The sequence below is a fragment of the Pristis pectinata genome, chromosome 15, assembly GCF_009764475.1.
Source record: "Pristis pectinata isolate sPriPec2 chromosome 15, sPriPec2.1.pri, whole genome shotgun sequence".
Taxonomy (NCBI): Eukaryota; Metazoa; Chordata; class Chondrichthyes; order Rhinopristiformes; family Pristidae; genus Pristis; species Pristis pectinata.
The window spans coordinates 4,497,583-4,512,788 of NC_067419.1; the positions used below are offsets into that span (position 1 = coordinate 4,497,583).

Consider the following 15,206-nt stretch of genomic DNA (forward strand, 5'->3'; position numbering starts at 1 on the left):
GACAAAATACTGAAGTAGATTTGCTGGTAAGGTACTTGTGTATAACGATTCCTTCAAGTGATATGGTTGTTTACCTTCTCCGTCTCTTTCCACTATTGAAAGTTTCTCATGTTACAATGAAAATGGAGCCAAGTGAAGCACACGTAAAAAAAAAATATTACTTGAACGATGTTCCAAGCCAACCTCAAAACCTGCCAAAGTGCATTTCTATAGAACCTGACTGTCGTGGCCTTTTAATCTTGTCATCTTAATGTTGCTGTTGGGAGCTGTCACCCTGCATTTCAAATAGGTGATGGCAGAGTAAGGAACTGTTATCTTGCACAGATGTTTACAATTACCAGTGTATAAACATTAAAATCCATCTGTCATATTTAGCTTGCTTAAGTAACTTGTCCCAAGACTCTGCAAAGGTCATCGATCCTTCTGGTCATTAACTTCGCCAGAATTACCCATGAATGTTGTTAATGACATACTGTTCCATTGCATTAGAAATATTAACTCCATGGGTTGCAATTCTTGGAACTCGGCTGGCTACTTTTATCCAGACAGCACTCTTTATCACCAACAGCAGTTTGTCTACTGTTATAGAGTATTTTCTCAATCTGTGGACATAGTATTGTCAAATGCCTTCTCTGAAATTTGAAGTCAACCATCTCAATGCAGATTGGGCAGCATCTGTAGAGGGAGAAGTGGCTAATGTATCTCATTAATAGCCTTTGGATCAGATTTGCTAGAGAGCAAATACAGGCTCGTGCCAAAGAAAGTGAGCAGGATAAGAGCAAAATCGCAGTTGGATAGAATAAAGTACAAGAATAATGAAATTAAAAGGTGTAATAATGAAGCAGGCATGAAAACAAGTGTCCACAGGTATACAGGACTACTACGCAATATCAGGGTGAGGGACAGAAGCATGGAAAAACTGACAGAGTTTTTTTGTGGCATGGCATTGTCACCAGAGGGATGTAGAGAAAATGGCCCCATGTGCTTCATGGGATAAAATGTGCACCAGACCAAAGATTTTGGAGGTAAAGGTTTGTGGCTTAAGTGGACTTTAAGATCTCTCCTTTCTAACCTGTGCTTGTTTATCTGTCCCCATTTCCCAATCATAGTACCTTTTTTAATTTCCCTTTCTCAAAAAGGTCACTTCAGTGTTCTTTTCCTATTGGGCAACGGCTGTCGCTAGGTATTGTGTGTTGACCAACTGAAGAGCATGTATCACCTCGTGTCGGGGTTGTTCCAGTAAGGAAGCGTAGCTGGGTAGTGATGCCCTGTGGATGAGCCATGTTGAGACTTGGACGAAGACTCATTTGGTCATCTTGGGTCACTGACTTCAAATATGTATTCTAGGTGCAAGCCAATACTCTTGATTCTAGTTATCTTTTAGTCCATTGTGTCCAAAATTTCATATTGCACACACAGTGAAGGATGAAATTGTTGCTGAGCTTATTTAAATGTATTGATGGCAGTGCCGAAGAGGGCAAAGAGTGAATGCAAACGGGGGATGATCTGGTGCTGCTACTTCAGATTCCAGGGACCTAGGTTCAATACTAATCTTGCTCACTCTGTGTGGTATTTGCGACTTTCTCCCTGACTATGTAAATTTCCTTCCTCGTCCCAAAGACATGCTCTGGGTTAATTGACTACCGTAAATTACCCATGCTTGTAGAAATTGGCAAAAGAACCAAAAGGGAGTCAGGAGAATAAACTGCAGGGCTATAGGGGAATGAGACTGGTAGAATCGCTCTACTAGGAGACGGTCCGGACCTGATGGGCTGAATGGTCTCCTTTTGTGGCATAATAAATTAATAAAAAACATACCATACTCTCTAATCTGCCTGTGTTCTACAAATTGATTCCTGTAGACACCAATTATCATTGGTTGGGCATATTTTGAGCTTTGTCAGCTGTTTTCCACAATCCAACCAGACCTTGTGCATAGTTCTGCTGCAGGGTACTCTTTATATCTGGTAACCACACCCAAGGTAGAAGTAAATGGCATGAGGCATAGCAGTCCGCCCAAAGGAAACTGATCAAATAATGGAGTTTCAAACTTCCCAAGGATTAGTGCTGAAAATAAGCCAGCTCTTGAGGTTGCCTGGATGCTGGTGTGGTGTTGAGTGGCTTTTTAAGCGTTGTTTTTGAACTGCATGGTATTTCATCTCCATTGTTTTGAATGTTTGGATGAATTTGTATCTGAACAACTGTTAAATAATTTGTCTGGCTAAAATTTTGTTAATTTATGGCCTTGGCTTTCAATTGGTGGCAGTCAGTATGATGGTTTTGCTTTCGTACGTGAATTTGGGATGGAAGCTTTTTCTGCTTGAATGTTGTGGGTGAAATCTCCTGCATTGCAATTTTCATGTTCACTATCTGTTTTGTTGGACTGAGCTGTGATTCATGTGATAGGAGTTGACTCCTATATTAGTTTATGGAGGAGCCAGTATTTGAATTAGCCATTGTGTGATACCAGATGACTAGTGTATGTTGTGTCCACAGTACGTACTCCGGCATTTACCTCGTTTAGGATCTGTCTAAATTTCTGTTGTGCATTGGAAGAGTGGGGAAAGCCCATTTTGCCTACTAAACATAGAGCATCCAGAGCCAATATCCCATGATTATCATGGGATTTCCTCCCACAACAGCAGACTCATTACTTCAAAGGCTTTTATTTTTCAGGTTAGGTCTCTCATACTGCAATGTAATGTTCATTGGAATGAATTAAATGCATCCAAAATGTAAGCAACATGTATCTAAACAGCCATGTTCACTCTTACCCTGACACCCAAGTGATTTAGTATATAGTTTTGGTTGGCACCTTTAGTTAACTGAAGGTAGCTAACGCTGTGCATTGAGCCCTGTTGGCCTGCCTGCTATTTCTCTCAACAAATCTCATTTCCCTAAAGTAGTTGTGTTTTTATTACTTGAAAGTTCAAGAATGAGAACATGCACCTCTTGTTTAATCAGTTGTATTGAGCAAGTGGGTTAGGTTCAGTCTGGCTTTAGACCTGGTTAGTAATTTTCTTTTGAAATGCATTTCAAAGATTACTGAACTATAGTCAATAATACAGCTCTAACCATTTCAATCACAAGTGTGAAAAGCAGCAACATAGCTAATTTGTTTAAATGTATATTATATACTGCAGTCCTGAATAAGCAAGTACTCTTAACAAAAAAATCATTGTGTTTAACAAACAGTTGATGTTGCTTTCAATCAAAATAGACAGTTTCTCAAAATATCTCTGGTAATTCTGTGGCTGAAGTGGATTTGTAACTGGATGGGATAGGTTGGAACTCTTTTGCTCATAACTGAGGATTTAACTGACAGCTGCACGACTTTTCACTTGTTTATGATTCATGAGTTGTCCTTTGCTGTCATTGAACAGCTTTAGAATGCATGCACTGCTGGAGGATTGTTCGTTGGCACAGACCTCCTTTAGCCCCATACCTTTTAACTCTGTTCCACTCCAAGAATTGGTGTACCTGTTCAGGTCTGTTACTTCCATTAAAGTATTAATGGGATGTTTCAAAACTGCTCCTGAAAGTGCAGTAATTCCTCAGTGTTTTGGCATTTATGTCAATCTGGATTTTTATGCCCATCATTTGACTGGGTTTTATGCCCTCAGCCCTCTGATCCAATGGCAGAAGTATTAGCAACTGAGCAGTGTCTGGTATTGGGAACCTCCAACAATTCAGGCACTATTGCAGTAATGAGCCTGTTTCATCAACATCAGTTCTAAAATTTTAACTGACTTTTGGATGATTCAAGCTATTGGATATGCTTACAAAATACCAAGTACTTTTTTAATGCCTTAAATTTTCCAAGTAAATAATTTCCTGTCTTTTGGGGCTCAGTAAAAATTAAAGTAGTAGAGAAACAATGACCTTGAGTTCGGTCATACCTGAAGGAGAAGGAAAAAAAAACCCCAAGGCTAGTTCTGCACCTGTTTTTAATTTGGTTCCTTCTTTCAGATTGATGGGTATTGCTGTTTCCAAGCAGAATGGCATGGTAATAAGTCCTACAATTATGAATCAATAGTTTGCTCATAAATGATCAGAGAAATATTTGTAGTAGAACCCTATCAGGTCCAGATGAAGCACTTTACATCTGGTATTTTTAGAGTTGTCAGTCTTGTAATGTAGGAAATGTGAATGCCAATTTGTGCATAGCATGCTCCCTCAATTAACAATGACAACCAGAAAATCAGTTTTGTCAGGTGCATTGGGAGTTTAATATTGCTCAGAATACCACAAGGAATCTTCTGCTCTTTGATATAGTGCCATGGGGTGTTTAATGCTCACTTGGGCAAGGCTGTGCCACAGTTTGTTCCTCAAAGTGCAGTACTTCCTCAGTCGTACGGTGTTCGTGTCGGCCGGGATTTTTGTGTTCATCACTGGAGTGGGTCTTCCTCAGTGGCAGAAGTGCTACAAGTTAGTTGTGGCTGGTACTTGGAATCATCAGTATTACAGGCACCATTGCAGTAATGAGCCTGTTTCATTTGTATCCATCCCAAAATTTTACTTTATGCTTTATAGGAAAACCAACTTATCTTAACATTTAATAGTGCTGTGTGATTGTGCACATTTTAAAATTGTCTTGGAATGGTTGATTGTAGTGCACCCTTGCCATCTGAAAAAATGTTTAATTGAAGGTTTTCTAGCTTTAGTAATGACTGTCATTGGATTTCAGGCTCACTGTGACTAAGTCAAAGGCCCTTCAGTGGAGTTCCTATAGCCAGCCACACTACTTGATATATTCCCATTTTTCAGGAGGTGGTCCAGGTTCCAGTACAAGTCTAAATCACATTGGCTAATCTTGGCCAGCAAGGCAGGTTAAATGTGAACAGTGGCCTTGGTGCCTTTTGTAAGTGGAAGGAAGAAATGGATTCGTGCTATTCAGTGGCATCAGTGCTTGTCTGGAGGTCAGCAAGAAAGGATAACTTGAGCTTTGAAACATAATAAGCAAACAACCTGCCAACATTTGCTTGCCCTAAAGGTAGTTTGTAACTGGTTCCTGTGGGAGCTTGCAAGTTGAATCAGCATTTCCTGGTGAAAGCAGGAATGTGTGGGAATGTCGGAAGTAAAGGAAGAGAGGACACCAGAAGAACATCTTGCTGCAAGGTCTTTGAAGCCAGCAGAAAAGTAAGTAGCATAATGACTCGTACTAAAAACAATGCAGTCTTCCTTCATTGTACCTGCCTCTTTATCTCAGCTGTAGTAACACTAAAGTTTGTTACCTCTCAAAAGAGTTTTCTGGTAGTATCCTCAGCTCCCTTTTTGAGACCTCCGAACTTCACTCCCTATGTTGTCCAAATCCCATTCATCCAACGTGCCTATCCTTGTTGACAAGCATGGCTCTTGTTTCAATCTAAATGCAAAGCACTGCAGATGCTGGGCATCTAAAATAAAAACAAATTGCTGGAAGTACACAACAAGTTAGGCAGCATCTTTAGAGAAATACATTTTACTGTTTCAGGTCGATGACTTTAAATCAGAACTAAAAAAAGTAAGTTGCATCGAAGGGAGGGGCATGGGGCAAACAAAGGATATTTGTGACAGTGGAAATCAAGTGATTACACATTCTGTTGATGCAGCCTGAGAGAAGGTGGTCAAGACTTAATCATAACTGATCTGTCTTCCAACAGCTGCTGTGTACTTCCAGCATTTTCTGTTATTATTCATGGTTCTCACCTTTCATAGCGCACAATTTGTTTTTCATCCTAACAAACATCTTATCACAAAATCATTGAAAGTTGTAGTGTAGAAAGAGACTGGTTCACTGTTCTGTGCAATCTGTGCTGGGAATCCATGTTGCTTTCCCAGTGCCAGGATCAAGGACATATTGGGCTGGGGGAAGATTGAATGAGATCTAGTTGTGAGTCAGGTTGGAACCAAATATATTGGTAAAACTAAGGACTGGATTCTGCTGAGATACAAGAACCCAGTACCAAATTTAAAATGAAGAAATTCTTGATGTTAATCTTCTGGGATGTTTGTCTGTTTCAATGGATTGGATGTGTTAAGTGCAAATCTCACAAAGGAAGAATTTTCCTTTTATTGGCCTTTGGCATCGCTATTGGGGGAAGAGAGCACTTGAATGTGTTGCAAGAAATCCACTTAAACGTGGCTGGAACTCGCGTCCTGGATAATCCAGTAACGAACTATAGGTGCCCAGTTTGATTTTGCTGGGGCCACGCAGTTTAGAAATCTCTCAGCCACTGTCCAAATGTAGATCAAAGAGCTGAATTCTAGGGTTGAGATGAGAATGATTGCCCTTGATATTAAGGCAGCATTTAACAGTGTGGTATCAGGAAGCTGAATAGAACTGGAATTGGTGGGCATCAAGGGGAAAGCACTTCAGTGGTTGGAGTCATACCTCGCATAAAAGATGATTGTTGTTGTTGGAAACAAGTCATCCCATTTCTAGAACATTTGCTGCATGAGTTTCTTGGAGCAGTGTTCTCGGCCTGACGGTCATCCTCCGCCTCATCAATGACCTTTCTTCCATCATGAAGTCCTAAATGGGGATTTTCTGATTGCGCGGCGTTCCATTCCACTTGTAACTCGTAAGCAAATGAACCAGCCCATACCTGCCAACAGTAAGACTTTGACATCATTCAGTTGTGGACTGATAACAGGCAAGTAACATTCATGCCATACAAGTGCCAGGCAGTGACCATCTCCAACAAGAGACCCTGAACATTTGTCCCTGACATTCAGGCATTACTACTGGGAGCCCCTCCCAATCAGCATCTTGGGGTAACTATTATCCAGGAACTCAGCCAAACCAGCCTCAAACAGGCAACAAGAGTTGGTCAAACCCGGGTACCCTGTGGTGAGTGACTCACTTCTTGACACCTGAAATTCTTTCCATCTTCCACAGAGCATGTCAGGATTGCGATGGAATTGTCTCTACTTTTCGGTGAGTTCAGCTCCAACAGACTGAAGAACGCAGGATGTCCCAGTACAGGAACGGGTCCTTCAGCCCATGTCTGTGCCAACCGTGATGCCAATTTAAACAGCACATCGCCTGCACGTGTCCCTGTCTGTTCACATGTCTCTCAATGCCTCTTAAACATTTGATTATATCTGCTTCTACCAGTTCCAAAGGCAGTGTGTTCCAGGCACCACCTTTTTAAAAGAAAAAAAGAGAACATTTTTGCCTTGTAAATCTGCTTTAAACTCCATCCCTGCCCCCCCCCCCCCCCCCCCCAACCACCTTAAGCCATCTGGAATTTCCACCCGAGGAATTTGACGTTTCTAGAATGTCATTGTCACCCTCTAGAATTTGACACTTCAGCCTGAGGAGAAAGACAGACTGACTGACTACCTACCCTTTCTATGCTGCTTATAATTTTATATATTTCTATCAGCCTCTGCCTCCAAAGAGTGAATGTTTCAAGATTGTTGAACCGCTCCATCGATACACTCTAATCCAGACGGCATCTTGGTGAACCTTTTCTGCACCCTCTCCAAAGCCTCCACATCACTCCTTTAATGTAGTGGCCAGAACTGCACACGATACTCCAAATGTGGCCTAACCAAAATGTTACACAGCTGCAACGTGACTTCCCAACTTTTATACCAATGAAGGCCAGCATGCCATACTCTGTATTTACCATCCTATCTACATCTGTTGCTACTTTTAGGGAACTTTGGACTTGCACCTCAAGATCCCTTTGTACATAATGATGCAAGGGTCCATTTACTGTGTAGTTTCCTCCACATCTGATCTCCCAAAATGCAACGTGTCACATTTGTCCAGATTAAACTCCATTTGTCATTTCTTTGCCAACTGGCCTATATCCTTCTGAATCCTTTGACAGCCTTCCTCACCATCCGCAATTCCACCAACTTTTGTGTTTGCAAACTTACTAATCATCCCACCTACATTTTTGTCCAAATCATATTTTGTATCATAGGAATACCACTGGTCACAGACCTCCAGTCACATTAAAACCCCTCGATCACTGTCTTCTATGGCCAAGCCGATTTGGAATCTAGTCTACCAAGTCTCCTTGAATTGCATGCACCCTAACCTTATCTATCAGCCTACCATGAGGTACCTTGTCAAAGCTGAGGTCAATGTTTACAACCTCCACTGTCTGATCCTCATCAATCAGCTTCACCTCAAAATAAACTCAATCAAATTTATAAGATATAACCTCTCCCATACAAAGCCCTGCTGACTATCCCTAATAGGGCTATGCTTTTCCATATGGGAGTAAGTCCTACCAAGTTTGGAAAAGTCACAGGGACATCATGGGCGGAGGTAACACACAAGGTTCAAAAACACCCTAGAGTGGTTTGTTGGTCCCCTAAAATCAGCAATGCCATTGGGTGGACAATTAATCGAAGGAAGAAAGGCTTGTGGCTAAGGGAGTTCAGTAATGGAGAACTGCAGTCGTCTTGTGGATAGGACAAAAGTGTGGTGGAAAAGTTAATTGAATGCGTTTGGGACAGTCTGCACGGCAGTTACCTCAGAATCGACTTGGTTACAAGCTCAGACAGGACTAATTGGTAATGAGGGGTTCTCTTGGGGAAGAGTGGTCACAATGTGGTGATAAATCTATAAGATGTTTTAAAATGATCAATTGGAAACTTATTGAATTCAAATATCACTAATTATATAGATCATGAGGGGTGTGTTGGTGTGTGCAGTTGGAGACATTAAATCACAAGCTTTGCCAGGAAACGCATAGTGGCAAATACTTAAATACTTGAAATTGTTCAACAAGTACACTTTCCATTGCAAAATAATAAAACCAAAAGATACTGATCCATTTGTGTCTGTCTAAGGTTATCAATAGCATAATATTACAATGAGAGGCTGATCATTTTGCCCAGATAAATTGGTAAGTTGGTTTATTATTGTCACATGTACTGAGGTACAGTGGAAAAACTTTTGTCTTGCATACTGTCCATACAGATCACATCAGTCCATTGAGGTAGTACAAGGGAAAACAGTAACAGAATGCAGAATAAAGTGTTCTTAGTTACAGAGTGCAGGCAAACACTAAGGTGCAAGGACATAATGGGGTAGATTGAGGTCAGGAGTCCATCTTGTACAAGGAGACCATTCAGTAGTCATAAGTGGGATGGAAGCTGTCCTTGAGCCTGGTGTACATGCTTTCAGGCTTTTTTACTTCTGCCCAATGCGAGGGGGGAGAAGGATGTTCAGAGTAGGTAGGATCTTTGATTATGTCGGCTGCTTTACCGAGGCAGCAGAAAGTGTAGACAGTCCATGGAGGGGAGGCTGGTTTCTGTGATATGCTGAGCTGTGTCCACAGCTCTCTGCGGTTTCTTGCGGTCTCCGGCAGAGCAGTTGCCATACCAAATAAGTAGTAAGCCAATGGATTGAGTGTTTCAGAAACAGCAATGGAATGATAAATATTTGACAGTGAAGACTCAGAGAAAATTATCAAGGAATATAAAAAGATTGTCGATGCTTATACAACTGCCAAAAAGGAGCATAGCAAAAATGTGGGGCTATGTGCATTAGACAAAGTAGCAAGCTAAGAGGGAAGCCCACTGTCTGATGACAGTCAGATCTTCTCATTATGGTGTTAATGACAAGGCATTTGAAATTTCAGATTTAAAACCAGACAAATCTCCTGGACTTAAACTCTGGGATTGGGTTCTAAAAGCAGTGGCTGCAAAGATGATGGATGCATTTGTGATGATCTTCCAAAATTCCTTGGGTTCTGTTATAAGTCCTGCATTTTGGTAGAAAGCAAATGTAATCCAACCATTTTAGAAATGTGGGAGAGAGAGCAAAGAACTGCAGACCAACTAAACCTGCTATCTGTTGTCAGCAAACTGGTCCACTATTAATCTGCCGAATAACATTATTTTTCTAAGTAAACGCACATTGTCTGATTCGACCAAACCGACGAGGTTTGTCAAGCTTGACAGTTTATTGAGGATTTAACTAGTGGAAAATTAGAAGTGAGAACCAGTGAATGTAGTTTATTTAGATTTTCCATAAGTATTTAAGGTACCATATGCTAAGCTGTTGCATGAAATTAAAGGCTTGGTGGTTGAGGGAGAAATATATACATGAATAAAGGACAAAAGAGGAGGAATAAATGGTCCTTTTAGAGTGGCAGACTGTCAATAATAGTATCTACGTTTGCTGGCAATGAAGGTGAATGGCCATATGAGCTTTAAGAATGGTGTGAAGAAACTGAAGATATGCAAACTGGGGAAAAGGTGGCAAATGAAGTGTAACATAGGAAAATGTGAGATTACATACTGTAGAAGGACGTTTAGAAACATTTTTAACGGTAAAGCTGGTAATGTTGATGTGCTAGTTCACAAGATGCAGAAAGTAAATGTCCAGGTGTTGGAAGCAGTTAGGAAGTGAAATATGCTTATGACAATGAAGGTGTTAGTGAAAAAGTAAGGTTTTGCTGTGATTGTGCAGAGCTCCGGGGTTTCATTTAATATTATGTGCAGGTTTGGTTTCCTTGTGTAAAGTAGGATATACGTGCTTTGGAGTCAAGTTGTACCAGATGGATTCCGTTGGATGAGATTGACAAAAACTATGGATGTTGGAAATCTGGAATAAAAACAGAATTCTGGAAACAGGTCAGGCAGCGTCTGTGGAAAGAGAATGAGTGTTAAACATTTCAGGATAAAAACCTTTCTACAGATGCTGCCTGATGAGAGTTTCTATCATTTTGATTTTAATCCCAAGATGAGTTAAGTGATCTTTGAGGAGAAATTGTAAAATTGGCCTCAAATTGGCTGGAATTGAGTGGTAATTTCATTGGAACACAATTTATTGTGAGGAGTACAGGGTGACTTCAGCTGCCAAGAGACTGGAGAGACAGGAAATCAAGAGCAAAATCTTGGGTAAGAGCTTGCCATTTAAGGCTGGGGTAAGAATTTTCTTTCTGCAAATCATTAGAACCTTCCATCCTTGGGGCTGTGGATGTTCAGTCATTGGGGTTTTTCAAGGTTGAGATCTGACGAAAAATGGGCAAGGCACAGCATCAACCATAGTTTTATTGAATGACAGAGCAGACACAAAGGGCTTTCTTCTGTACCTTCCTCTCATGGCACTCAGAATTTAGTCTGAACAGCTCTAATAGTTTAAAGCTTTTCATCTGGCTTGTATGTCACAATACATCAAATGCTCATCCAACTAAGTTAAAATGTGAACAGGATTTTACGTCCATCGTACCTTCTGGCCCATGAGTTAGAAACCTCTATCACCCTTGAGATAATTAAAGCTTTTCCATAGCTCCGCTCTTTGCCTTAAATCAATGCTATTCAGGTATTTTGAGCTCTCTGGCAAGGGAAATGGATCCAAGGCCCTAATAATTTTATACACCTTAAATTTCCCATCTGCTGTTGCCTTGAAAGAAACTAACTCCTGTTTAGTTGATTGTTCTTCATAACCTGGCCCCAACTTCGTAAATCTCTTCTGTATCCTTTCTGGAGATGTCACCTTGTGATATGGTGAACAGAACTACACTCAATACTCCCAGCTGTGGCCGAGTTAGATCATCATACCATTCCAATATTACCTTCCTTGGATCCTATTGTTCCACTGTACTCCCTGCAGCATAATGTTCCAGCCTTCAACCCTCCAGTCCTAGCCTGTTGGTTATTCCATGCTTCCTTAGCTGCAACAGGGAAAACTGAATCTTTGCCTCAGTCCAATTTCTCTGGAATTTTGCACATCCCTCGCTTTTATTGCTCCTATCTCCAATGAACATTCATACTCCTGAGCACAGACACTTTCCCTGGTAGTGCTTTGGCTGTTTTCAACATAAAGCTGTTGTTTAACTTCACGTTTCTGCACATTTACATGTTTGTTCAAAACTCCTAATTTGACCAACAGCAGAGCCAGCTTGACCTTTAACCTCAGTGAAACTGGCATTTATAATAGACTCTTCTAAACTCGGTGTAATCTTGTGATCTTTTGTTGACACCCCAAATGATTGCGTTTGAAATCCAGTTTCTTTGTGTACAGCCTAACTACTTATTGGACCAGGGCAGGCAGAATTGACCATTAACAAAGTCACCTGTGAAATGGGACTTACCCTCATTTCAGTGGTTGAACTAGTGAACAATTGTACTTCCATTTCCATTTCTTTTAACATTATGGATGTTTGGTAGTATTAATACCTGTGAAATGAAAATAGCTTTTTTAAAAAGAAACCTTTTTGATCAGATCAACGAGACTGATATGGTAATGAAGACAGTGAATTAATACTTGTTATGCTGGGTGAAAAGGCTGGGGGAGGTGAGGGAACAGGTAGGAGAAGAATCCCAACATTCAATTTATCTTAAACCAGCCAACCAGTAGCTTTGAAGGCTGAACTCTCAAGTGCATTGTTTCCAGCCTAACTATTGCATTGTTATTAACAAAATAGTGGCTAAGAATAAAGACAAGCTGAAATCATCTTTGAGTAAAAATGAAGCAGCAGTCAAATCACTTCTGGAGAAGGGTTGCAAGAAGTCTAGCGTAGTTGCTTCTGACAAAGTTCTGTGAAGTCTCCGGTGGCCGAAGAGTTCTGTGTGGAATCCTGTTGCAGGTGGGATAAGTGGTACGATGGGCCAGGTGGGTGGTTTGAGATGTTTGCTGTCTTGTTTGCTCAATGATAACCACGTAACTCAGTGCTTTTCCAACTGCTGCACTTCCATTTGGAGTGTCATGGGCCATGAGTTGATGAGATCATTATTCTCAAAAGTATTTTTGTTTTCTCTGCTCTTGTGGGAAACCTCTTGCAGTGATGGAGCTAGGAGAAGAGCACCTGTTTATGGTATCAGGCATACAGGTGACATGGCCCGCCCATGGAGCTGCTTGGGTGCAGTCAGGACCTCTTATATTGGCATGGGTGAGGGGGTTGAGGTTTACCTCTCCTCCTGCCAATGAATTCAGAGGATTTTGCCAAGACGACAAGGGTGATATTTCACTACTTTGTTCCAGAGCAGATTGTTCAAAGCATGCAAGACGGCAGTGGCCACTATTTAGTAGACTTAATGCTGGGCCAAAGTACTTTGATTCCAGACATACTTTTCCTCAGCTGGCTAAAGTGAGTTTTGTTATTTGTCTGCCGCCTTTGAGAGGTGACACCCAAGCTATGGAAAATGATGCATGTTTTCCAGAGTCTCAGTAGATTTTGATTGGTAGGGGTTGATGTTGTAAGAAGGGAGCAGGATAGTAGATAAACTTTTATCTTGGTGTAAACCCCATTCTCCTGCAATTGAAGAAGTCAAGTGTTGTGCCACTTAATGTAAACAGGTTTACAGTATGTGATGTGTGTGTACATATGTGTGTCTATGTGTGTTTGTATATAATATATTAGAAAAAGATATGTAAAGCGAGGTTGGGGTGATGGTTCTGAAGTGGGGCTGAACATTTTCCTGTTCATCTTTTAAATTAACTCCACCCCTGTGGGAAGTGAGGTGCAATATTGCCGCAAAGGTAGAAGATGATTGGTGTACTGGCATAACCATTTTGACCCTAGAATGCACTCCTAGAGTCTGAAAGATTTGTTGTTTGCGATCATTACTAACATGTCATCATGTTGCAAAAATAGAACAGTAATGAACTTCTGGAGATGACCAAACTTGAAGATTTCTTCATGACCCATTTCAGTTGACAGCATTGAAAACTTTTTCTCACTGAGTTTGCAGTTTTTTTTGCCTTGTGATGAAGATCATGTCCATTGTATTTGTTCAACAGAATCTTCATTGCAACCCTGGGAGGAGGTGGCTGAGGATCTTTGTGATGAATTTCCCTGCATGTGGATCAAGCAGTCAGGCTTTCTCCTTTCTTATCAATGTCTATGAATATTGAATCTCCAAAACCATGGGCACATTTTCCTCTTTCTAGATGACCTCAGTTGTGCCAGAAATACTTTACTGCTGCGTTTAAGTACTTCGGGAAAATCATCTGCTCCAGAGGCTGCTGTCTGTTTCAGCTTTCAGGAATGGAGTTGAGGGCACGTGTCAGCCTCTTTTGAGGTCTTCCAAGTGCTCCTTCCAGCCAGCGTTGACTGCATGTATGCCCCAGCTGAATTCCCCTTCTCTTGCCCCTCAGCAGTCTCGGTCCTTAGGTGTTTAGGTCTTAGTTTTGACAGCACTGAAGCATCCATGCAAATCATTGCTTTTTGGCAAGTTGATGGATCTCTCCACATTCACCCTTTTGTCTGCCCTTTAGATGAAATTTTGATAAGACCTTGGTCTTAAAATGGCATTGCATTTGTTTTCCCACCTATCCCCAGCCCCTTGAAACGTGGTTTATCTAGTCCAAGAATGTAATTTTACAATTAATTAGTTCCCTCACTTCCTGGTCATTCTCATCAAGTTGGTCTCTATCTTCTGGTACAGAAAGCAACAATCCTCATGCGTGCTAATTATGGAGGCTTTACCAGGGGTGTGCACAGTGCAATTCTTGTTAGATGGGAATTGTCATGTTATTGGAAAGAGATTGTTTCCCAAAACATTGTTTCCGGTGTCAGGCATGCAGGTTCCTACATTTGTGCTGTTGAGAGAGAACATGGGTTGGGATTCCGTCATTGGATACTGGCACGTCTTTGCGTTATTAATTGGAGTTGACGCAGCTTCCCAAAACTAACTTCTACCTATCTTGATGTTTCAGCCGATCAGCAGTGTGCCAGGGTAAAAACAGGCTAACCTGCTCCTCTTCCAATTGCAGCTTGAGTTCTGACCTGTGTGCAGAGTTAGAGTTTTTATTTGTTTGTTCACAGGATGTGAATATTGCTGGCAATGCTGACAGTAACCGTTCATCATTTAATTGCCCTTGAACTGAGTTAACCACATTGGTGGACCTGGAGTTGCATATGGGCCAAATTAGGCAAGGAAGCAAATTTCCTCCCCTCAAAACATTAATGAACCAGATGTGTTTTGTGAGGACCAGGTAGTCACATAGCTGGTTTAATGAGGTGAACTCATTTCTAAAACAAAAACATGTATTTAATTGAATTTGAATTTTGCTATTTGCCATCGTATTCAAGTTGCGCCTCTGGATCAGTGGTCCAGGACTCCAGCTGTTGGTCCAGTAACTTGACCATTACACTGCAGAACTAGGATTGAAGCAATAATGGTGTTGACAGTGAGGTTAACACTGGGGCTACCTTTGAAGGATTTCCAAAGCTCTACTCATTTATTCCCTCATTCTCTGAGCAGGAAGGAGGTGGAAAATTCAATTGGCAGAATCTCCAATTCAT

General features: G+C 41.1%; 1 protein-coding gene across 13 annotated transcripts in view; it reads left to right on the forward strand.

The window, feature by feature from the left end:
* LOC127578538 (CCR4-NOT transcription complex subunit 4-like) overlaps window positions 1-15,206 on the forward strand; it is a 122,225-nt gene that overhangs the window by 90,770 nt on the left and 16,249 nt on the right. The gene's annotated exons all lie outside the window — the stretch shown is intronic.